This window comes from Emydura macquarii, unplaced genomic scaffold (assembly GCF_026122565.2).
Source record: "Emydura macquarii macquarii isolate MOO-44397 ecotype Brisbane River unplaced genomic scaffold, CSIRO-AGI_Emac_v2 contig_2422, whole genome shotgun sequence".
In the NCBI taxonomy this organism is placed as follows: Eukaryota; Metazoa; Chordata; order Testudines; family Chelidae; genus Emydura; species Emydura macquarii.
In genome coordinates, this window is record NW_027132559.1 from 35,001,420 (window position 1) to 35,028,304 (window position 26,885).

Genomic DNA, 26,885 nt, shown 5'->3' on the forward strand with positions numbered 1-26,885 from the left:
CTTATTCTCAAATAATCCATGGACAGAATAAAGGGATAGATCTGCTGGATATATTATTCACTATTAATAATTTGAGCAGGGATAACAATAATAATATTAATAATAAACCAGGGATACAGTTCAGATATTGTTACAAATGAAAACCGTTCATATTTTCAAAGGAACTTTGATGAGTGGGTAGTGGTAGTTTTTGAGGAAAAAATATCTAACAGCCACACGTTTGAATTGAAAGATCTTTTTTGGCACCTCTTTCAGCATCTTGATAAATAAGCAGTATATGTTCACTATCACAACAGAACTACTACTGAAATATGTTCACAGTTGTAGTGGAACTATAGCAGTTTATCATTATTTGCCCAACATTTTCACCTTAAGGTCCTAGAAGATCCATTGTTGTTCAGAGATTTTCCAGATAGCAAAGGCAGGGAGCCTGCCTATTGTCATCTACAGTTGACCATGACCTAGAAACGTTTTCTTTCTGATTCAGATCTCACAAATGTCATACATACCTTTCTCACCTTTACTTAATTCTTCTTCGGGCCCGCTTTGAAATCCATTCATAAGCTAATGCTGAACTGGATGAGATATAATATCTGTGCTCCACTCTTTGCCCTGGCTTCCTACTCATTTCTGAGCTCCATTCAAGAAGCTGGCAATTATTTACAAACCTTTTATGGACTGAGAGACAGCCTCTAACCTTTGGCATACCACAGTGCATAAGATCGACTTGTAAGGCTATTGGTACGAATTTCTAAGATAAACCCTTCCAGTGCTAGTGGCAGGGCTTCCATTGTTGAAGGTCCCATAGAGAGGAGGCGTGGTCTCCTTCTGAGAAGGACATGGAGCCCCCTGCCCCCTGGTGGGCAGAACCAGGACATCCACGGCCGCCCTACCGGAAGCAGAGGGGTGGGGTAGGAAGGGAAAGTATAAAGGGCAGGCTCTCTAGATCAGTTGGGGGGAAGGATGTCTCTCCACCACTGCTGGAGCTTGAACCTGAGCTGCCTGAGTTGCCAAGGAGCTGCTGCTAGCCATTTACCCCGGGGAGACTGATGACCCTGAACCTCAGGTACCCACACTGAAGACCTAAGCCCTAGACTGCTTGGTGTTCACCCCTGCCTGTGAGCCCTAGACTGTGTTTGCTGCTCACCCCTGCCTAAGGGCCCAGGGCCACAGACTGTCAGTGGCCTGGCCCTGCCTCAGGGCCTGGGCACCAGAGAGAGCTAACTTCCTGCTTTGAGCCTGCCTGCACAGGTGCAACAGCGCAGGGGGGCATGGCCTCCCTCATGGACTGACAAGGAGAGACAGCCCTGCACTCTTACAGCCCACCTTTGAAATTAACTATCCATGACTCTGTAGCAGAGCAGAGATCTTGTGAGCTTGAGGGGTCTGAGACAAGATATGGCTGAGTAGCATTAGCCCCTTTTTATTTTTAATCTTAGTTTTATGTAATCAATATACTTTAATTTTGCAAATAAGTGCCTAGTTGATATGGAAACAGGTGCTGTGCAAATCATAAAGATAAACAAACATCTTAAAAGTTAACTCACCAAATCACTCTCGCTCAGTCCCGCCACACAGTAGATTATGCTCTTGCAAAAAAAAAAAAAAATAGGCAGGTGGAATCATGCATACAAATAAATCCAGATATAGCACACATAGGTATAAGTGACAGGACATGCTGAACACATTCATACTGCATAGCGGGGCGGGGTGTGTGTGTGGAAACAAAACATTTAATTGTGATAGTGCACATAACACAATCAAAATTCCTTTCACTGTGACAACAGATCGGCAGGCTATGTCATCAATAAAGTAACAAGTCTGGAAAAGTAACAACTGCAGAGATTACAGTGAAGGCACTTAACACTGACAAATTGTGCTAGCATAACAGTTTAGTCAGAATGGATTTGGCTATCTTGAGTTGTCTAGCAAAAAATTAGGTATTTTTAAATCAGTTTGAACTTTCAGATTCTTTGTTCTGCTTCATAGGTTTTTGAGTGGTAGAATGATTCTGACTGTCTAGCAGAAAGAGGTTTATAATATATAATATATTGTAAGATTTTACATATTTTGTCAACAATAAAAATTACAGCCTTTGGTTTATTTGTTGCATTGCGGAGTGCACTGAATAAATCAAAACTTGCCTGAAGCTTATGCTTCACATCATCTACTTGACTCTATAATATGAGTCTCTTATATCATTTTTTCCTAAGTGCTCTAGTAAAAGCATAGCCTAATCTCATGTTATTAATCCAAGAACATCACTTAAAGATTTGATTCTAAAATTTACATAAAATGAAGTACAGAAATGTTGATACAGCTGAAGTAAAAAACAGATAACCTCCCAGTTATATACTTATATTACTAGAAAATATTTTCTACTGAAATAATTAAATGAAATAAGCACAGAAAGGCCAACCTTCATGTGAAGAAGCTGAATATGAATTTTTACTTTTCATCATTTAACTGTATGAGAAGGAAAAGGAAATATAACAGAAGCAGCTCATTTAAAATGTCCTAACCTGATCTAGGGAAATATCATTTCAATATTTCTTACCTTTTTTAACTTCTATCTTATACATTGCCACATGCTTCCCTTAGCATTGCTGAGGGTGGTAAACTGAGACAGTTGAGTTTCCAAATGAGTGGAAGAGGGTCACTGCTATCTTTGTTCTGTTTGTACAGTACCTCGCACAATGGAGTGCAGGTTCTGGACTGGAGAAAACAAATAATAAGATTAGTAATAACAGCACCTAAAAGCATGCTGCCTATGCCTCAAGACACTGTGGATGATCCTCTGTGTAAAATCCTACGAGCTGGGGCCTTGGGGATATTTTGGAAGGAAAAAAGAGGAGAAGCTGGGGAAACTAACAGTTCAAAAGCTATCACACTACCAGGGAGGCGTTGTTGGAAGTTGTGAGGAACAAGGCAGCCAAAAGCAAATGGTGGTTTTGCCTTTGAAATGCTTTTCCATGCACCACACTTAGCAGTAATTTCCTGGAGGCTAGACTAATTCTGTTACTGAGTTGGTCACTAAAGCTATATTGCGGCCAAACAAAGGAGCAATAAAAAGTAAGATTAGCAAATCAAAGCTTACCCAGGTCTTCAGTCAGACTGTCAGGACTGTCCCTCCCACCATCCCATCCCATCCCATCCCATATATATATATACACACATACACACACATATATATACACACATACACACACATATATATATATATATGAAACAGCCAGTGTTTCATTGACTGTTGGTTTGACTGTTAAGTGTTCTTTTTATTACATTTGTGTTGCATAAAAGTCGGATCCCATGGTCATGAAGGTAAAATCCTAAATATGCTTTTCCATGCCAGTCTCTGCATTTCAAGGAAAAACTATTGCCGTAATATAAATATACGCAGCTTTCAACAATTTGTCATATTTACCTATCTCCTGTTTAGTGGGGATTCATTTTTGAATTTTGGCATTTCTTAAACGTAGGAGTAGGGGTTTGGTTTAATTTCCTCTCCACAAACTGAATTTCATTGTACTTTCCCTCTCCGTCTTGATGTGAAATGTTAAACATATTACAGAGCAAACCATAACTTTGTTCTTCCTGTGCTCCGTTGGAATACCAAATTGGTTTAACTCAGTATTGCCATTACGGGCAATTTTATCATGACTCTAGTGACTTTGGGATGTTTTTTTCACGTGTCATATGAAAACTTGATGAAAGGCAGCCAACTCAAATAGGTTTCTCTTATTCAAAATGGCCACCAACTGCTTCCACTATCAATGGTGCTGAAGCCAGCAAGGTGACCACCATTTCCCTACAGTCTATCTGAATGTGGAAGTGAGGCTGCTCTTAATAAAGTTGGCTGCCACCTCCCACTCTTTTCAATGAAATTGAAGCCACAGGCAAAATGGCTGCCCACTCTATGGTTTGGGGGTCTATACAGGATGCAGGGACTGTGAAGAGGAGAAGATACTCTCCCCATCCACCTTTCAGTGTGAGGGGGAACAGGAGGCAAATTTAGGGAGAGCAGGGGAATGGGGGAAGTGATGGGGGGTTGTCCAGAGTAGGGGGAGGCAGAGAAGTGTTGCTTCTTGCCAAATGCTAAACTAATCCCATCTTGATTTATCATGACATTTTTGCCGTGATATAAATTTGAAGTTCTTTGATATGTATATATGTCATGCATCAACCCTAAAAATAACATAAGCTCTAGGAGTGTGAACCATCATGCCTTAATAGGTCAGTGGCTCTCCATCTACTTACCATCCAGCCCTTCTTTTATCACATGAAATACACTAGAGGGGAGGGAGCCAAGACAGTAATAGCAAAGGGATCACAATTCCCTATATTAGGGGTGAGGAGAGGGTAAGGGAAGTCTCCAACTGCGTAGTCAGGGAGAGGCGTACATTTTTGTGTGTATAGAAGGTAGACTGACTGAAATTATCTCTCACACACATACACACACCCACACACACACACACACACACACACACGCATGGGTAGAAGGGAGTTAAAATCAAAAGAGAAACTAAAAAAATATGATTTGATGGTTTTTTAATCTCCTTTTCGGGGACTGCTAACTCATGATTTTTGATCTCTTAAGTTGGCAATACTGTTAAATACTTCTCATATTACAGAAATATATGCATTGTGTACAGTATCTATATAATATTTAAACAGAACTGTAATTAAAATGATGTCTCAGGCTATGTCTTCAATATAGTTTATGTCATCAGAATTTGTCGCTCAGGGGTGTGAATACCCCCCCTCCCCAAGTGAGAAAAGTTACACCAACGTAAGTGTCGGTGTGGACAGTGCTATTTTGGCAAGAGAGCTTCTCCCGCTGACATAGCTTCTGCTGCTCACGGAGGTGGTTTTATTATACCAATGGCAGAGCTCTCTCCTATTGGCATAGAGCATCTTCACCAGACGTACGTGTAGACATGCTCTCAGACTTAACTACAGGACTTGCTACAACAAAAACTGTTTCTGGAATGTGTTAATAGTAATCTGTTTCTTGCTTTTATTATATTTAGACCTTGATCCTGCAACATCTTATGTGGTGAGCAGCAGAAAGGCAAAAGGTGTAATGCTCCAGTGCAAGTGTGAATGGCAGATATATGAGGGCACAATTAAGGTTAAGCACTAGGCTTAGTTCTCTTCACTGAGCCAAAATCATTCTCAGGATTGTTGTACCCCCATTCAGGACTCTCAAGAGCATGGAGTAAAAAATGGACAGGGTATAGAGAAGAGGTACATTTTAGTAGACATGAATTTAAACACTTAGGCTACGTTTACACTGACGGCAGCAAAATCGCTGCCGCCAGATCGATCTTTCAGGATCGATTGAGCGGTCAGTGAGACCCGGTCAATCGATCAGGAAGTCAACTGACTAAGTCCACCCCCTCAAGTAGCACAGCATCGGCTCAGCACAGTGTGAACAGCACGCAGAAGGGAAGCTGAGCAGTTGACTTCAGTTACGCAAACTACTCTGTGTAGTTTGCGTAACTCCTGTCAACTGCCGCCGAATCACGGGGTAAGTGTGAACCAGCCCTTAGCATGCCAAAGTTGTCTTTCCCTCTATGTACCCCCTCTTTGGCCTTAATTAAGTAACTGGCTGATCACACAACAGCTCTCTCATTAATGACAAGACAGGTTTCTCTGCATCCCATGTCCTGCTCATTATTTTTTACTTCCATATTTCCATGTGTAGGATCAAATCCTCATAGGCGATGAGGCTACGGAAGAATTTTCTCTTATAAGAAACTAATTAATTGTTACTTATTATTGACATATTCACATCTCATTTGCCACACTAAAGTGTCCCACTGTTCTCAAAATACAGTTGCTGTTTAAAGGTAAATGAAATAGATTTTATTTTTTAATCCAAACCACCTTATACTGTCTTCTGTTACTAAAACAATACGCTTATTTTCTGTTTATAGTACTGTTGCCGGAGTATGTGTATAACATCTAACTGTTAACATCTGCAGTATGCAAAACTACTATAGAAATATTTTAGAAATTTCAGAAAAGATTGATGCACTGGTTAAGGTCTGAACTTTTCCTTTAAAATGTCAGATTTTGCTATAACCTTTAAAGAATGAATTTCTGCAATTCTAAAATGAATACATTTGAAGCAAAATCTATATATCTTTGAAAGAAGATAATTTCATGTCACCACTTTCCCTAGAATTTGTTTAAATTACATATCTTGCTTGGCCTTTAAGTGAACACATCTAAAAAGCTACTAGACAACTGTAAAAATATATGAAAGAAGATACTGAATGTAATGGAGGGTTGGGTTGGGTTTTTTAATTGCAATTTTAAGTACTCCCTGTAAAGGAAATAGGATTTGTATTTCCAGCTGAGGAAGAAACAACTTAACATTTATGTTCTCTTAAAATATTATTATTTTATTAAATGCCCTAGACATTTATGAAGGTCCAAAAAGTAACAAAACCAAATGTAAAAGCCATAGTAATTGCTTACATGGATCCCTTTAAACACTAATGACTTTAGATAAAAATCCATGCTGTATCTTTAGTGCCAAGTTCAAGAAATCATGCACTTCTGATACTGAGAATCTCCCCAATTATATTCTCCTCTTCAGCATCCCTTTTGGGGGGATTTTGTTGACCTGTGTTAATCTACTTTTAAGCCTTTCTTTGATACAAACACTGACTATTCCCCAAGAAGGTCAAGCATCCCAGTTGATTTTGTTACATTTGTCAATTCATTGCCTCTGATGCCCTTGACCAAAAGACGTTCCTGACATGTTTTCAGACCTTGGCAAGGATTTATTGGGTTGTACTTGAGTGGCTCTGTTCTTTTGTCTCCAAAAAGGCCCAAATGTTAGCTTCAAGTAATAACTCATCAGCACTGAAGGTTCTCATGAGGTGTGCTACATGCTTCTGTTCTGTCACCCTTTCTGTTTAATGTATATAAAAGGCCATTTGGGGAGACAGTGAGATGAATAGGACTGCAGTGCCTATCTCTACATGTCTGGCAGCATGTTGTCATGGGTGACCTTATAATATATTATGTTATGCTGAAATGATGTGACTGCACTGCAACAGGCTTGAGAAACTTTACAACTCACTTGCTGTGTGAAAACCCCTTGATGAACATGCATTTATATAATTATTTTAAGTTACAACTATATTGAAAAGCAAAAAAAAAAAAAAAAAATGCTTTGGTTGACATGAACATTGTAGACCCTATTAACATATGAGCCTTAATAAAATCACCCAAATTTGTTTCTGGATATATAATCTGGCATTTAAAATAGGCACAGGTCCTACCACTGAGTATCCAGCTGTAGGATTTGGACATTTTATTGAGGTACCCTCATTTGAAAACCCAGTATTTACTTAAAAATAACTTCATGTATGTGTGGGTGGGTGGGTTTTCTTTTTTTGTTTAATTTGTGATTTTCCAAAAGATTCTTCATATAATGGCAGCTACAATGAGTCTAACCTTGCCCATTCCCCTAGCCCTATTTCACAACAGTTCCTTAAAATTTTTCTGACATTTGCAATATTTTATTTTCCTTTTTAGTCAGTGTTGAACAAAATCTTTAAAAAAATCATGGTAATGCAATGCTAGAAATGCCAATGAGCAGAGATAATATAACCATGGAATACCTGACTGACTTCCACAAAACAGCAGCACTTTAATGCACAATTTACAAGTGCATTAAACTTATACAATATTCAAAGTCTAGAAATAAATTAAAAGAATTAAAACAATAGTAACTCACCAAATAAAATCTTAGTAAGATAAATAGTGTAATGTTAATTCAAGCCTCCTGCTTAGTCTCTTTTCAAATACAAAAGAGCTAAATACAGTAGTTCTTGGAGATCAAATATTGTAATGTGATATTAAATTTTTATCCCAAGATTAATTATATTATGGAACAGATTTTAAATTAAAGAACTAATTTTTCTCCATAAAAAATGAACTTAAACAAGATGTATCCTTTCCTTCTTAAAAGAACTTTTTTTTTAATCATCTTTTTTGAGCTACATAGCTAGCTATCAAGGCCATGTTAAGGTTTTTTGGGGCCTTCTGTATATCAGATCAAAGAAATAAGCATTAGAGGCATTCTTGCTTATTTTTTTAAATTATGATTCATGGTCAATGGATTCAGAAGAGCTCCGTCTCTTATTCTTTCGGATTTATTTTACCTTTACAGCCTCTAATCTCAAACCTGAAAATTTCTTGACAAAAATAGGGGATAGTAGACCAAGATAAGATACCAAAGGTTTTGTTTTCCCGGTAGAAAGAGTTTTGATTCTGGATCATATTGGAACTGTATGGTTGTGACGTTCCCCTCCTGCAATCAAAACTGGTATGTAGCTGTGTCACCCCAATTCCTCACTCCTGGGCCCCGACTTACCCCGCTTTGCTGTGTGAACCACCTACTCCTGGGTCAGCAACCTCCTGTGAGTAATCGGTCCCTGACCTAGTGAAGGAGCATTTCTGACCAGCCACTCATGGGATAGACTCCCAACAAGCAGCCCCAGTCCCAGATGCAACCCCGGGAACTGCCATCTTGCAGGGTTCAGTGCTGTACACTGCACTTTGCAAGCTCATTTACATTCGTCCATCAATTTATCAAAGAAATTAATATGCACCAAGCTCTGTCACTCTAAGTGAGGTGTCTGCACACACTCAATCCACATGCACTGTTTTAGATAAAACAAACAAATAAGTTTATTGACTACAGCAAGATTTTAAGTGGTCATAAATCAGATTAATATTAATCAAGAGTTTTGACCATAATTAACTAAAGTAATCAATCACATGCTAAACTAGACTTAACATTTCAGTAGCTTCTGTAATGTCAGCTTACCCACAGCTGGTTGCGATGCCTCTTGCAACCAGGCCCCCCCGTGGGTAGGTGCCAGTCCTTGATGTTGCTTGGAAGATAGATTCCAAAGGAGAGCCCTGAGACAAAGATGCCTTTAACAAATTTCCTCAACACCCCCTGGGGTCAGGTGATCGGCCATGTCTGGCAATGGGCATGATTTCTTCCACTTGACCCAAAGAGCTCACAGATGCTTAGCCCAGTCTATTGTTCCTGTATGCATGCCTCTGCTGTGCGTGGAAACACAGCTTTGTGTTTGTCTGTATCTATTCAAGCCATGTGAGACACACATTTGGGGATATGACAAATGAAACTCTGCTGCTATCTGTACATATGTATGACATTGCAGGAAACATGCTACCACAACAATAATGTTCAGTATGCCATGAGTATTCCAAACACACCTTACAGACATACTTTGCATTAGACAATACACAGTTATACTCTAAGGGTGAACATGAATGATACACAAATCATACTATAAGGGTATACATGGATACAGTGTGTCACAATGATACAATTCTTTCCCAGAAGGGGAAAGAAGAAGCCAAACTGCAAATTAGATCTGTGCCGATGTTGAACTATTTCTCCAGTATGACAGCTTTGGCTTTCACAACAGGATAAATCAAAATTGAAGAGAAAAGACGGTTACTTACCTTGAAACTGTTGTTCTCCGAGATGTATTGCTCATGTCCATTCCATTGTAGGTGCATGCGCGCTCCCGTGCACCATTACCAGATATTTTTTCCCCTTAGCAGTACTCGTAGGGCCGGCTTCAGTGCTCCCCGGAGCCCCGCGTACATGCTGCGGTACATAAGGTGCCGCCGGCCCTATGCCCCCTCAGTTCCTTCTTGCCGTCAACTCCGAGAGCAGGGATGGGGGGCGGGTTATGGAATGGACATGAGCAACACATCTCGAACAACAACAGTTACAAGGTAAGTAACTGTCTTTTCTTCTTTGAGTGCTTGCTCATGTCAATTCCATTGTAGGTGACTCAGAAGCAGTACCTTGGAGGTGGGTTGTGCTGACTGCAGCACCTCTCTGCCAAAGCTGGCGTTGTCCCTTGCCTGCTGACCTATGGCATAGTGGGACGTAAGGGTGTGCACCAACGACCATGTAGCAGCTTTGCATGTGTCCTGGATGGCACATGCGCCAGGAAAGCCGCAGAAGAGGCCTGCGCTCTAGTAAAGTGAGTTGTGACACTTCTCGGAAGGAGAACCTTTGCCTGCTCATAGAACCACCTAATGCAGGAGGTTATCCAGGATGAAATTTGCTGTGAGGACACAGGTAAGCCCTTCATCCTGTTGGCCACCGCCACGAGCAGCTGTGTGAACCTATGGAATGGTTTCGTCCTCTCAATGTAGAAGGCCAGTGGTCTGCGCACGTCCAGCATGTGCCACCTCTGCTCATCCTCTGAAGCATGCAGCTTCGGGAAGAACACTGGCAGGAAGATGTCCTGACTGACATGGAATTGTGATACTGCTTTGGGCAAAAAGGCCGGGTGGGGCCTCAGCTGGACCTTGTCTCTATAAAAGACCATATAACCTTGTCTCTATAAAAGACCAGCTCTGAGGTAAATGCCCTAATCTCAGACACCCTCCTAGCCGAGGTGATGGCCACAAGGAAGGCTACCTTCCATGACAGCAGCAAAAGGGGGCATGTAGCCAGGGACTCGAACGGTGCTCCTATAAGCCTGGAGAGGACTAAGTTTAGGTCCCGGGGAGTAACAGATCCCTAACCTGGGGGTAAAGTCTCTCTATAACCTTGAAAAACCTAATCGCCAGGGTGTGGGAGAAAACCAACTGCCCTTGAATCAGTGGATGGAAGGCTGAAATGTCAGCCAGATGCACCTTCAACGAGGCCATGGCTAGGCCCTGGAGTTTAAGGTGCAGCAAATAGTCCAACACCAACTGGATCGATGCTTGGTGGGGTGTGACTGCCTGGGCTGTGGCCAAGCATGTGAATCTCTTCCACTTGGCTAGATATGACGCCCAGGTGGAAGGTTTCCTGCTACTCATTAGTATAGCCCGCACCTGAGATGAGCAAGCATGTTCCTCCAGGCTCAGCTACTCAGCCTCTACGTCGTCAGGTGCAGAGACTCCAGGTTCAGGTGCAGGAGTCACCTCCGATCCTGGGAAAGCAGGTTGTGCCACTGTGGCAGTTCCAGAAGGGGAGCAACAGACACCTCCAGGAGCATAGTGAACCAGTGCTGCCACGCGGGTGCTATAAGAATAACATTTGCCTTGTCTCTTTTGATTTTCAACAGGACCCTGTGGCTCAATGGAATGGGAGGGAAGGCACACAGTAGTCTCTCTGACCATGAAAGTAGGAAGGCATGTGATAGCGCTCCCCCGTTGAGCCTGCAAATGGAGCAGAACTGACTGCACTTCTTGTTGATCTTGGAAACCAAGAGTTTCACTTGGGGAAACCCCCACCTCCGGAAAATCATATCGTCTACCAACGGGTGGAGAGACCACTTGTGCCAAGGTAAGAAAGTCCTGCTGAGTCGGTCCACTGTGGACTTCTTGATACCAGGGAAGTGAGAAGCCACCAGGTGAATATCATGCCCTATCACCAGGTTCCACAGACTCACCATCTCCTGAGATCTGGGGAGTGAGACCCACCGTGGCTGTTGATATAATACATTGAGGCAGTGTTGTCCGTTAGAACCTGGGCCACCTTGCCTTTCAGGAAGGAGAGGAACACTCCGCACGCCAAGCAGATCGCCCTGAGCTCTCTGATATTTACCTCGACCAAGTCCCTTGGGTACCATGGCCCAAGCTGAAGTGCACCCTCCATCCCAAATCCTACGTGTCGGAGACCAGGGTCACTGAGGGGTCCAGATCTGCAAAGGGGATCCCTTCCATCACTAACTGGGGATCTACCCACCAGTCCAGGGAGGCTAGGACTTGTGCGGGCTTGTACTTGTACGCAGAGGCCAGCCACAGCTGGAGCGGCCTGAGTCTCAGACATGCATGTCACAGCACATAAGTATAAGCTGCCATATGCCCCAGTAACTTCAGGCAAGTTCATGCTGTCGTAAGGGAAGAGGCTTGTAGGCCCATAGTCAGGCTTGGCATTGTCTTGAATCGAGACCACGGTAGGAATGCTCTCGCCCACATAGAATTGAGAACGGCCCCTATGAATTCTATCCTCTGTACTGGCATCAGTGTGGATTTCTGCTCATTCATCAACAGGCCCAGGTGGTGACACGTGGCTCGAACTAAGTCCATACTGGTCTAGACCCAAACTCATGACCTGCCTCTGATCAGCCAGTTGTCCAGGTATGGGTAAATCTGAACCCCTCAATGCCTGAGAAACCCAGCCACCACCGCCATGCATTTTGTAAATATCCTTGAGGCAGAGGACAGGCCAAAAGGGAGGGCCATAAACTGGTAGTGGGAACCTCCCACCACAAACTGGAGGAAACACCTGTGTCTGAGGAATACGGAGATATGGAAATATGTATCCTTCAGAACGAGGGTGGCATACCAGTCTCCTGGATCCAAGAAGGGGATGATAGAGGCTAGGGAGATCATGCGGAACTTCAACTTTTTGATGTGCCTGTTTAGCTCCTGCAGGTCCAAGATAGGCCTGAGGCCCCCCTTTGCCTTGGGAATGAGGAAGTAACAGGAATAAAAACCTCTTCCTCTCTTGCCTGCCGGAACATCCTCTACAGCTCCCAGCGCAATAAGGCTCTTCACTTCTTGCATAAGGAGTTGCTCGTGAGAGGAGTCCCTGAAGAGGAACAGGAATGGCAGGTATGCAGAGGATGGGGGAAAGAATACTGCAGGGTATAGTCTGCTGCAATGGTCCCCAGAACCCAACGGTCTGAAGTTATATGGATCCTTGCTGGGAGGAAAGGGTCAAGCCGGTTTCAAAACAGCAGGGAAGCAGGATCCTGGTGTGAGACTGGAAGGCCATCCTTGGGCACACCATCAAAACGATTGGCGCTGGCCACCAGAGCACCGGGATTGGGACGGCTGGTTGGCTGAGAAGGAACACGGGCCTGACCTACGCCATCTAAGGTCCCGAAACGCTGGGCCTGGTATCTCGGCTGTTGCTGCTGCTGTTGCAGGTGGGACTGCCTCCTTGCAGCCCGTGGCATGTAAAGGCCCAATGAGTGCAGGGTGGCCCTAGAGCCCTTTAACCTGTGGAGTTTGGCATTGGTCTGTTCTGAGAAGAGTGCATTCCCGTTGAATGGCAGCTCCTGTATGGACTGCTGCACCTCCTGGGACAGACCAGATGACTGTAACCACAAGCAACAGTACATGGAGATCATGGAGGCCATCGAACTTGCAGCCAAGTCAGCCACATCTGACGCCGCTTGCAGGGCAGCCCTGGCCACCATCTTGCCCTCCTCAAGGAGGGTGGTAAAGTCTGATGCTTGCTTCTGGGGCAGGGCCTCACCGAAGCGCTTGAGAGAGTCCCAAAGGTTATAATTATACCTCCCTAGCAGCACCTGCTGATTCACGATTCTAAAGTGCAGGCTCGCCATAGAATAAATTTTCTGCCTAAACAAATCCAGTGTTTTGTTGTCTTTGTTTTTGGGGGTTGGGCCGGGTTGGTCCTGCCTATCATTTGTTGGCAGCCGCCACTACCAGGGAAGCCGGGGAAGGGTGCATAAATAAGTACTCAAACCCCTTAGTAGGGACATAGTACTTCTTCTCCACCCTTTTAGAGGTTGGTGGCAAGGAGGATGGCATCTGCCACAGAGATCTGACCACCTTGAGAACCGCTTCGTGAACTGGTAGGGTGACCCGGGCGCCACAGCTGCCAGCACATCGAAGAGATTGTCCAATGTTTCTCGAAGTTCCTCAGCTTCTAGTTCCAAATTTGATGAAACCCTCTTGAGGAGCTCCTGATGGGTGCGGTAGTCGTCCAGAGGAGCTGAGGGCCCTGCCACAACCACTTCATCTGGAGAGGAGGAAGACGACTGACCCGGTGCAGGAGGTGGTGGTATACTCCTTGGCTATTGGGAGACTGCAGCAGATGTCATCTCCAGTGGGTCCGACTGTGCTTCAGAGACCGAGCTGTGAGTCTCAGACAGGGCCGCCAGGGCTGCAGACTGTTTCCCCGAGGATTGGAGGGAATAAGGTCCTGTGGCCACAGGGAACCCGAGGGATTTCAAAAGGGCCACTGAGTTGGCCACTGTCCCTGAGGCCATCCTGCAGCAGCCAGGCAGGGGCACTGGTCCTGACCCCCAGGTCGATGGGGCTGGCTAGGGTAGGGGTGCTGATGTTTTACCCTCTTCTGCGGAATCAGACTCACTCCCTGACAATCAATGACAGCCCGATCCTGACCCTTTTCCCGCCAAGTGGTGCTGAGAACAGTGGGATCGGTATCTGGCCTCCTGAGATTTCCGGTGCTCCGGCAACTGCCACCTCAGCAATCGGGTGAGGGATACCGGTGACTGGTGGTGGTGTTCCCCAGACCGGTGCCGAGCTGGAGAAACCCTCCGTTGGGAGGAGCATGAGCGGTGCTGCACTGCAGGCAAGTGCCTCAGTGACGAAAACTGGCAATAGCGCCGATCATCTCTGGGGGAGCTCCACAGTGCCAGCAACTAGGTTCTGCGCCATGAGCGCACGGGCAAACTCGACGGTGCCATGGAACACAACCGGTGCTAACTCCTTGGTGGCAATCCGGACGAAACTGAGAACCGCACTGCCCAGCTAAGTCTGTGGTCCTGGGAGCCAGTGACTGGCAACGGTGCCAAGACGACGACGCTGAATGCCCCCACTGATGGCGTTCCTTCTCTGGCGATCTGACCGATGACAGGGAACATACCCTTGGAGATCGGTGTTTGGACAGATGGGACCGTCTCCTTGGTGATCTGTCTCATGGGGAGGCACGCTGAGGTTCCGGACAGCTGTGCAGCCATTGAGGGGGTCTCGTCTGGGGCAAAGGCATCGGAGGCAAAAGCAGCACCATTAAGTCTCTCGTCGCTTGAAATGCGTCCAGTGTCAATGGCATCATGAGCTGTGAAGGGCCTCTTCCACTCCTCAGAGTCGGAGGAGGCTCCCTCGGGGGACTGAGGGCTCTAGGTGGCGAGCTTTGCTCCTGCGGAGTCTTCTCGGTCTGATGGTGTGATGGCCCTGTGCTCGACCCCGCTTCCTTAGCCTTCTTAGGTGCGAGGGAGTGACCTGTCTCTGAGCGATGTTTCTTCTGCTTTCTCTTTGATGGTGAAGCAGAAGATCAGTGCCGTGGAAACTCTGATGCTGGAGGGACGCTCTGCACCAACGTGGTGCTCGGCACCGAGAGGGAGCAGAACAACTCCGATAATGGTCTTAAGATGGTCTCCATCAGTAGGGCCTTTAGATGAATTTCCCACTCCTGCATCTTTGGCCTGAACGCCTTGCAGATACAGCACTTGTCCTTCCTATGTGATACCCCCAAGCACTTCAGACAACTATAGTGGGGGTTACTAAGCAGGAAGGGCTTGCCACAAGTTTTACAGGGCTTGAAGCCTGAAGATCGGGGCATGCCTTGTTGCTGGGCGGAGGTCCCTACTGTGACTAAACCTTATCTACTAAACTATTTACAACTACTTATCTATAAGACACTAAACAACTTCTACTTAACAGCTACTTAAGAACACTTAAAACTAAAATGCTAAGAGGCACTTGCAGATTAAGCAAGCAATGAATGCAGTTCCAGTAACCGTCAGTGGTGGAAAGAAGGAACTGAGGGGGCATAGGGCCGGCGGCGCCTTATGTACTGCAATAGGTGCGTGGGGCTCCAGGGTGTGCCAAAGCTGGCCCTCCGGGTACTGCTAAGGGTTAAAAAATTCTTGTATCCGTGCACAAGGGCATGCATGCACCTACAATGGAATAGATATGAGCAAGCACTCAAAGAAGAACATGAATTTAGAAGCTGCAACTTTATAACACCATAGTGATATTTTCTTTTGTTATCATAAACCGGATATTGTCACCCTAGTACAGGGCAATACAGTACATGTATATTAATAAAAAAGCCCTACCAAAATAAGATAGTCCACTGAACATGCTTCTCCCACAGAAGAGAGGATGAGGGAACAAACAACACGTGACAGATGTGTAGCCACATCGCTTAATGCTTTACTGGACGGTACTCAGATACTATGGTGATGAGCATGGTTTAAAAACCTATATGAAACAAAAGAGAAAAGGGCAGAGTAGTTTCTAGATTGGTTCAGGGAAACAGTTAGAAAAGCGTTTTTTCCAGCAGGACAAAAAAAAACCTCTTTTCTGCTTCATTTCTTAAGACAAAACCAGAATTTTAGGAACTAAGAAGCACTGCACAACCAGAAAAGCAACATGCAGGACTAGACCTTGTCAGGCCAAAATCTTATTACAAAGAATGTATTTGGCAATGTGTGATCACACATCCAGTTTACACTTTCTGGCAAATGTATGGTCTGAACTTCAATCTGCATTTCTGCACATATTGATGTCATAAGGCCTCAGAAGGCTAGTGATTATGTCATGGATGTTGCTGAATGTGCTGCCATGCAGATGTTATAATAATAAAGCATGCTGAAGTGCTTGGATAGAAGACATTAATTACATAAGTGCAACGTATTATATATGTGATACCAAAAGGAGAAGAATCCTCTCATTTCTTGGAAACTTATGAAATATATTGAGCATATTCATCCAATAACTTTTTGGCCATTCCAAATCAAACAAAAAAGATTGAATTTTCCTGAATTGTGCCCAGTTGGCTTCTAACAATGAAGTTTCCTTTCCTTCAGCAATTTCAAGTTTAAACAAATGAACTACAGTACATTGATTCATACCCCATAAAATTTTGAATTCACCTTTGGGATGAACTTCTGAGTTGTCTTCAGAATCACCTTGACCACATGAACAGAAACTTTCCTTTATTAACAAAGCCAGTAGCTAAATGCGGCAACTAAAGCAATCTTTCTTCCCACAACTCTGGTCACATCATTCTCCTCTTTGAATCCTTCCACTCACTTTCTCTTACCTTCTACATCAAGTTCAAGAGCCAGATTCTCCACTGAAGTAAATCAGTGCAGCTTCTTTGATTTAACAGAGCTAAGCCAATGTGCACCATCTCAATGTCTTCACCTTCAAGGCCCTGCAAAATGTTGCCCCTCCCAACATTTCTGTCATTGTCGTTTCCCCTGCTATTTCTGCAACTCCCTTGTTTTCCTCCTAATGTCTTTGCTGTATCTTTCTCTTGCTGTGGCCTCACATCTTCTGAAGAATGACCTCAGGGCCACATGTAATACAAACTGACCAGTGGGTTACTAATGCGCAGCATTAAAACACACTGTAGATACTCCATTAATAAAGAAAATAGTTCACTGCAAGGTGCACCTGGCTGAGCATAAAGAAAATAGAAAAATAGTGCTGTTATATAGAGAATCTAATGATAATGGCTCAAATTGGGGGAAAGTTAATGCCCTCAGAACCAAATGTAATTTTCAGGTAGTTGAATGTTAGATGGCTTGCTGCTTTAGGAATTTCACAATATCTGGGTGAGCTCTGCTCTGGGTCTCTCTCTCAATCTCTCCTTTTACAGCTGATCCACTTTTTATAAATAATTAAATAGTCATTGAAGCAAGGACATGCACTTGGGACGCCCACATTGCAGAAAAGTGCCCTAGCCACTAGGCTACAGAGTCACTCAATCTCTCTCTCTCTTGCTGGCCCAGTGACTATTTAATTATGAATGCACAATGGAATAGCTTCAACAAGAAATACCCACATCTGAATATCCCATAGTCCAGTGGCGAGGGCACGCCTATCATGTGGGAGACCCAAGTTCAAATTCCTCCTCCACAACAGGCGAAGGGGGAATTGAACCTATGTCTCGTACATCTCACATAAATGCCATAAATTGCTGAGCTAAAATGTATAAGGGATGCAGCTCCTCCTCCTCCCACTTTGTGAATGGCATCTACATCTCCCCAGCCCCCCACCCCCCTAAAAAAAAAAAGTGACCAAAACTATTTGGAGAATTTGTGTCAAATTGCAAATAGTTTTGGTGCTCCCCAAAATGCATTTTTTGGCAAATTTACTATTTGTTGAAAAAGAATGGCCTAGCTTTACTTCAGTTTGCATAACAAGTAACCATGCTTGTTCTCTGGCTGCAACTAGGCGAGTTTGGTCACACTGTCATGCACTTCGAATAGCAAGCACTGCTTAAACACAACCTCCTGCTGCCAAAACCTTTCTGAACTTCCTGTGACAAAGCTTTCTCCCTGACCTGATCCTCCAGTGCCCAAACCCTTCTGCAGTACATATATAACAAGCTCTCCACCATCCCATAGTTGTGGCCCTCCACAAAATTACAAAATAGTAATTTGGCCTTTCTGCTTGTCAATGTATGTTAACCAGGCTCTAGCAGATGGCTGGTAAGCTCTCACTACTTACATTTTAGCTTCTTTCAAACACTCCTCCAAAGTAGGCATAATTATCTTGAGGTTACAGATTTGACATTACTGCCTGTTTATGGTTTTGTTTGCGGATTTTCCTCTCAGTGCTCTTCACCTAACCTCACTGCTCCAGCACAGTGAGATTCTCCAGATACTCAAAATGCATAGTTTCTTATCGTTTCCTCCCATCCTTTACCTACACACAATTACATTTGGTCGTACCATCTATCTATCTTAGATACTTAAAGGGCTCCATCACAGTAATATCTGAAAGTGTCTCGACAGCCCTGTGAGGTACAGGAGGCCCCTGATGATTGGAAAAAGGCAAATATAGTGCCCATCTTCAAGAAAGGGAAGAAAGAGGATCCAGGGAACTAACATACCGGTCAGCCTCACCTCAGTCCCCTGAAAAATCATGAAGCAGGTCCTCAAGAAATCCATTTTAAGGCACTTAGAAGAGAGGAAGGTGATCAGGAACAGTCAACATGGATTCACCAAGGGAAAGTCATGCCTGACCAGCCTGATTGCCTTCTATGAAGAGATGACTGGCTCTGTGGATGTGGGGAAAACGGTGGATGTGATATACCTTGACTTTAGCAAAACCTTTGATACAGTCTCCCACAGTATTCTTATCAGCAAGTTAAAGAAATATAGGTTGGATGAATGGACTATAAAATGGATAGAGAGCTCGCTAGATCATCGGGCTCAATGGGTAGTGATCAATGACTCCATGTCTAGCTGACAGCCGGTCACAAGAGAGTGCCCCAGGGGTCGGTCCTTGGGCTGGTTTTGTTCAACATCTTCATTAATGATCTGGAGGTTGGGGTAGATTGCACCCTCAGCAAGTTTGCAGATGAAAATAAGCTAGGGGAAGTGGTAGATATCCTGGAAGGTAGGGATAGGATACAGAACGACCTAAACAAACTGGAGTATTGGGCCAAAAGAAATCTGATGAGGTTCAAATGCAGAGTCCTCCACTTAGGACAGAAGAATCCCACGCACAGCTACAGACTGCAGACCGGCAAGCTAGGCAGCAGTTCTGCAGAAAAGGACCTGGGGATTACAGTGGATAAGAAGCTGGATATGAGTCAGCAGTGTGCCCTGGTTGCCAAGAAGGCTAATAGCATATTGGGCTGCATTAGTAGGAGCGTTGCCAGGAGATCAAGGGAAGTGATTATTCCCCTCTATTCAGCATTGGTGAGGCCGCATTTGGAGTACTGTGTCCAGTTTTGGGCCCCCCACTACAAAAAGAATGTGGACAAGTTGGAGAGAGTCCAGTGGAGGGCAACAAAAATGATTAGGGGGCTGGAGCACAGGACTTATGAGGAGAGGCTGAGGGAACTAGGCTTGTTTAGTATGCAAAAGAGAAGAATGAGGGGGAATTTGATAGCAGCCTGAAAGGGGGTTTCAGGGAGAATGGAGCTAGGCTTTTCTCAGTGGTAGTAGATGACAGAACAACGAGCAATGGTCTCAGTTGCAGTTGGGGAGGTCTAGGTTGGACATTAGGAAAAAGTTTTTCACTAGGAGGGTGGTGAAGCACTGGAATGGGTTACCTAGGGAGGTGGTGGAATCTCCATCTTTAGAGGTTTTTAAGCTGAGGCTTGACAAAACCATGGCTGGGATGATTTAGCTGAAGTTAGTTCTCTTTGAGCAGACAGTTGGACTAGATGACCTCCTGAAGTCCCTTCCAACTCTAATATTTCTATGATTCTATTGTGCCCAATTTTCTCAGGAAACTCAAGAACAGAGAGGCTAAGTGACTTTCCCCCTGTCACACAGAAAAGCTGTGAATGAAGAAGCATGGAATTGAACTTTGATCTCTTAAGTCCCAGGCTAGGGCCCCCACTACTGGACAACTTTTCCTCTTACTTTAACTATGCACAATATTAAGCTTAGTCATGTCTATTAAAGTTGTGTGGACTTTGTAACTCAGAGTACTCAGAATCATCCTTTGAGTCTTATTTGCTTGCATGAACATGTAATTTTCATCCGATTTTTTTTTTTGCCTTCACAAATTTTCCATTGGAGTTGGGCACATTTCTTTTGTACTATCTGAATGTCCATGAATACTGTACTCTGAGACAGCTTTATACAATGCATTTTGAGTTTCAAGTGAGTTTGTTGGATTGGTCATATTGTAGAAGTCACATGGTTGATGTCACCGGGTATTTCTTCTGGTTCCTGATTGGCTGAACCTACCATATATTTCAGTTGAATCAGCAGAAGCCATTCTCAATCTACTTTCGCAGAAGGAGAGGCTATATTTGCTATGTTTTCTCTGATTCTTATTTTTTTTAAAAGGCAAGAAAAAAAACCTAAACCTACATTATCTATTTCTTTTTTATTCCGGTATACAGCTTAGTACTGTACCTTTTACATTCTAATTCTCTCCAGCTGGTTGCAACTGCATTATTGTTGTTTGGTATTTTGCATGTTACATCTTATTATAGTTTTACAAAGAAAATTAGGGGCCTGGTATTTAATTGTGCATTACTGGCATGAATTAACTCCCATAAACAATTAGTTCTGCATTCCAGAATTCTTCCATTGCCTGGGCACAGATTTATTGGAGAATGACTTTGTGGTTGCTTCACATGTATGAGCACAGTAATCTCTGTGTGTCCCAGGACCATCTCCTTTGCACAGTGTTTACATTATGCATACTGGACACCCTGTGCCACATCCAGGGTAAAATGACCCTATGTCTTGGAGTGCATTAGGCTCAGTCCTGCATCAATAACACAGCCTCTCTCCCTATACCCCAATACCAAATATATGCACATATGCCATGTTGTATATGTATGTAGATATGCAGTGCTGTTTCAGCTGTGTATACACACACACACAAACACATTCATATAGATATATGACTATACATATATACACAGCTACACAACAAGCCAACTGCAAATTCCTCTAAATTGATTGTAAACTGAACATTAAAAATAAGAATTTTATTACACAGCTTGACATATACTGAGAATGTCAGATAGAGAAGAAAATAAATGCATGGCTAGTGCTGCATGGCAGAATAAAGTGGTTGCTTTTATCATTGTAATAATTATTTAGAGAGCACTGTAAGTGTGTATGGTATGTTAGAAAAACATTAAAATATACAAGGCCCTTACCCTGAGGCTCTCAGAAAAATTCAGTACAATTCAGAAGTACTATAAGAAACAATGGTAACATTGCTGGTGCCAAGATCAAAAGGAAGGACTCTCAAAAGTAATGGGTTTCAAGCAGAGGATTAAAGGAGAAGAGTGAGGGGCCTTTCATGGGAAGTGGGAGGCTGTTCCAACAGATGAGGGTAGCATGAAAGGAGGTGCATATTAGAGAGGGAGGAAAGAAATGAAGCAGTTATGAGAGGAACTATTTAACACTAGGAAATGTAAAGTTTATGGCACATCCCACAGAGAGGCAGATGTGATCTGAAGATGAAGATAATGAATAGCAGTTGACATTTAAAAAACACATCATTTTGGCTATCCCTTTTTCATCACCACATCTTCCCAAGTTCATGAAATGACTGACTCTCCCCTTGTGATGCAATACCCCAGAGCCAGGAGCCACCTCAGAGAAGGGGCAGCCTGTCAGGGTCATGAAATCTGAGGCCTATGAATTCAACATCTTCAGAAACTACTTGAAAAAAACCCATTGAGGGTCTCTATATCTTTTTTTTTTTTTCTGAGTACTTTAAATTACAACTAAACACCATAATTTAAATCATAGGATCATAGAAATTTAGGCTGGAAGGGATTTCGAGAGGTCACCTCGTCCAGACCTCCAGCGCAGGACCAAGTACACCTAGACCATCACTGACAGGTTTAAGAACAGATTGGACAAACACACCTCCAATGACATGGATTCCACTGCCTCCCTTGGTAACCTTTTCCAGTGTTTAACTAGCCTTATTAGTTAAAATGTGTTTTTCTTACATCTAACCTAACGCTCCCTTGGCACAGAACGAGGTGTTTTTGCTTTTGACTTCCTTCAGTTGACTCATTTGCACATGACTCAAATGAGAGGTGATGAGACATATATCAATATGTGGCTGCTTAAGGCAGGGGTATCAAACATACGGCCCGTGGGCTGCATCTGGCCCGCAAACCTTTTTGATCTGGCCCGCATTAAGTTTTTCTGCGTATGGCATTGCCACTTTAAGAGATTTCCCAGAGGAGGGCATTGTCATGTTAAGAGAGCCTTAAAGCGGCAATACCTTCCTCCGCAGAACCCAGCCGCTGAAAAGCGGAAGACGTCCTGAATTTTTCGGTGGCGGGTATTGCTCGTAGAAATCCCTTAAAGCGGCAATGCAGAGTGGGTCCACCGCAAAATTCTGTCGCCGAAAAGGGCTGATGCTGCGCCACCGAAAAGGGGAAAATGGCCCAAATTTTTCAGCAGCGGGCATTGCATGGCCCCTGTGAAGTGGAGTCTATGTGAAATTGGCCTGTCACCATCAGCGAGTTTGACACCCCTGGCTTAAGGCTTGTCTACATGAACATTTAATTCGTGGCAAGCTGGGATGTGAATCTACCCCGCACTGCCCTGCTGATCATTAAGTACCCAAGTGGATCCTGCTGACATGCACTCACAGTTCCTTGGTGCACTCTGATCTACTCCTGTGTCAAAACGGAGTAAGATCAACAAGCACTGAGGAACTGTTAGTGAGCATTAGCAGGGTCCACACAGACACTTAATGTATGGCAAATTAATGCAAAGTAGATTCACACCCCAGCTTGCCACAAACTAAATGATTGTGTAAACCAGTCCTACCTTAACTCAGCAGGCAGCTGTGCTAATGATCCTGGACTTGCCTTTGGATATGTAGGTTACCATGCTCTGAGCTCCCTGAGCTGCCTTGTCTTAGAGAGCACATTCTTTCTTTGATATCCTGCAGCTTTGCATGCACAGCAATGTATGAGTATTATCCATTTTAATGTAGATGTAAATCTTTCATCATATGCATAGATATATTGGGCTTTCCTTAGTAATAAGTGTTTACCAATAAGTACTAAGTGTTTACCATTGTTTTCTGAACATCTATGGCAGGCAAGTCACGTTCCTTATAAGCATGAAGTTATCTTTCAGGCTCTCAGATACGTGAAAAAACTAGGCGATATTAATTCTATTGTTAAATAAAGAATTTCTTTGAGATTGAGGACAAAAATGCATTCTTTGGGATCACTGTTATTAACAACCTTCTGTAGACCTATATACTATATTATCATGGGACCATTCAGGTTGTTATAGTTAAGGGTCTTCCTACATTTCTATTTAAGTCTTCGTTTTCAGAGGTCTCAACTCTGGTGCAAATGTTTTCCTTACTGCTCAGAAGGATAAAGACTTCTGTTGATGGTGCACCGGACATATGCCTACAAATCACAGCCCTTGTATTCTTCACCTCCACCCTGTAATTCCCTCACTGGTTGAAATGCAAGTTTTGGAGTCTCTAATTGTCCTGTTTCTCTGTCTCAGACCAGCATAGAGCCTTCTGATCTGGAGGTAGAAAATAGGACCACAGCAGATCAAGCCAATGGTACATCTAGTCAACTATCCCATCTCTTGAGTGTGGTCAATTTGAAATGTTTCAGAGGAAGGGGCAGAGAACACCACAATGTACAATTAGAGAATAACATACATTCAGTGGCTTCCTACCCTTCATACCTCCTTCTGCTTTGACCTTGCTGGCACAAAACTAGTTTAGAGTTCCCTACCTCATTTCTGGGCTTTCTCCACCAGTACCTGCTCCTGCCAGTCAGGCACTTGTGTGCAGTCCACTGTGTCCATATTTAGGTTCCTAAATAAGGTCCTGATACAAACCCATTGAAGTCAATAGAAAGACTCCCATTGGTTTCAGCAAACTTTTCATTAGGCCCTAAAGAGACCTTATTTTCTAAAGCACTGAGCACACAGTAGTTCCCACTGAAGTCAGAGGTGCTGCGTGCTCAGCCCTTTTAAAAGCAGGTCACTAAATTAAGAGCCTATACATAGATTTAGGAGCCTAACTTTATCTATTTTTTAAAATTTTGGTCACTATCATTTTGAATTTGCAGTAACATTATATTTTTTTTCCTGGATTGCATGAATCTTGAGAGTATACTGTGTCAGAGATTATTTTAGCCAGTGCACTGCTGTGGCACAATGGTTTGCTTATCCATTTGCAACAGCACTATGGTGTTACACTGAGATAACTAATTAAGCATCTGTTCTTTGAGTATTTTTTGAGTTTTGGAAGGAGTTTATTTAAATAATTTCACTGGATTAGATCCTTCCCTGCATTAGAATCATAGAATCATAGAGTTGGAAGGGACCTCAGGAGGTCATCTAGTCCAACCCCCTGCTCAGAGCAGGACTAACTTCAGCTAAATAATCCCAGCGAGGGTTTTGTCAAGCCACAGCTTAAAAACCTCTAAAGATAGAGATTCCACCACTTCCCTAGGTAACCCATTCCAGTGCTTCACCACCTTCCTAGTGAAAAACTTTTTCCTAATGTCCAACCTAGACCTCCCCCGCTGCAACTTGAGACCGTTGCTTCTTGTTCTGTCATCTGCCACCACTGAGAACAGCCTAGCTCCATCCTCCCTGGAACCCCCTTTCAGGTAGTTAAAGGCTGCTATCAAATCCCCCTTCATTCTTCTCTTCTGTAGATTGAATAAGCCTAGTTCCTTCAGCCTCTCCACATAAGTCTTGTGCTCCACTGATCTGGGGATGCAAAGCCACCCTAAAGTTTGCTTAGCTTGTCATTGGAAGATTTCTCCTGTGTAGAGGAATCCTTGGGTAACATGGAGCAACTGTAGTGGCTCCTGCACCAACCCTGCGAGCTGCTGATGCAAACTTTATGGCTAGGGCCGTTGGCAGGAGGCAAGTTTGTTCCCAGGACTGGCACCCAGACAGCCCTAGTATCTGGGGAGCATAAAGGTAAGTCAAAGCTATCATTGGCCTCCACAGTTAAACTGCATTGAGCGCTCCCTGGCTGTAGCTCAGGATGTGGAATTTGTCCCTTGGAAATCTTACTTGCTATTCTCCTTTTTCCTGCAAAGTGTGGATTTCATTGACGTAAGTTTCTCCCTTGAGTGCAATGGAATAATAGTTGTGAAAAGGGACCTTCATAAAGATGACAGGGACACAGTAAGGTCAGTAAATTAATTGTGAACATAACTTATAATGTGCACAGCTAGTTTCTATTATTATTAATGTTGTTATAGTGTCCAGAAAGTCCAAGCAAGACTGCAGACCCTTTGTAATAGGCATGCAAAATAATACATGCAAAAATGTGGTCCTCGACCTGAAGATTTTACAATCTGATAGTGATGAGCAGACAGTTCAAGTTTGTGATCAGTGTCACATTTGCCTCATGGGCAAGACATTTTAAGAAGATGACAGTAAATTCAACTACGGGATATGTTGGCCAAAATCTTGTTTTTGAAATATATGTAAGAACAGAGCCACAAACACCCCCCTTCCTACCAAAAGGCACATCAGTCTGAATCAAAAGCTAAAACCTCAAACTGACTCTTACTGTTCTACCCTTTTAAATGTTAATTCAAGTCTGTCTGTACTTTGTATAATTTTAAGATTGTTTGTAAATGTCTGTACTATGTCCACTGGCCAGTTTATCTGTTAATTTTACCTGCTTCCAATATATTTGTAAAAATCCTATTCTAAGTACAAAAGCCACACTGCAATGTAATGTATCTATCTAATTGTGAAAGACACTGTCAAAAATGAAATAAGGTTTGTTCTAAAAAATAATATGTAAGTTCTTCAGCTAGGAGTTGGCCCTGAGTGACTGAAGTGTGAATGGCTGAGCAATTGAGTTGGGTGTAGACAAAAAGAGTGATTGAACAATTGGTCTGAGTAAGGGATATCGAAACAGACATGAAGAAAACACCAGCCTCACCTAAAACGCTTGAGGGAAGAAGAAAGAAGCAAAGATGATCAAATGGCCGAAGAGGAGCCACCCTGATAACTTTGGAGCCAGCCCATTTCAAAGGACAAAATCTGATCAGGCTTGCAACAATGTGGGTGATTGAGGATCACACCAAGAATGAAGTTGCAGCATGACAATGCAAAACCCATATAGACTTACATGGGGTCCTTTCCCTATAAAATGGGACAAGAAGATGAAGGCTGGAGGTTCGGGTCTACAACATCACACCAGCCAGGAGTACCGATGCGCAGAACCTTGCTCCTCATCCTCATGCTCTAGTCACCTGGCCAGTGACTATCATGAGCACCAAGAAGCTGGTAACTATGACATCTGAAAGATCCCTATGTATGTTTGTCTCTCTCTATCTGTGTGTGCCTGTCAGTGTGTGTGAATGTGAATGAAAGCATCAATTGAAACATGTCTCTCTAATTTGTAGTATTGATATAATGTTAATACTGTTTTCCTAGTGTTTACATTATTATTAATGCTATTTCACTAAGTAGAGCACAATATTAATGTTATTACAGTGTTGATACTTTTCTTTTCTTGGATACTATCTACAGAAGTTTCTGTGTTCACAATAAATGTGGCTTGTTGCCTTATCCCCTAATAAGATCCTGTAATATTTGTTATTTGGGTAACAGATATACATAACCACATAGAACACTGCAACTAAAGAGTACTAAGCACACAGTAAAAACAAC

The 26,885-nt window shown here is 43.3% G+C and overlaps 1 protein-coding gene across 1 annotated transcript in view; it reads right to left on the reverse strand.

Moving 5' to 3' along the window:
- ZNF804B (zinc finger protein 804B) overlaps positions 1 to 26,885 on the reverse strand; it is a 335,249-nt gene that overhangs the window by 270,595 nt on the left and 37,769 nt on the right. The window lies entirely within an intron of this gene.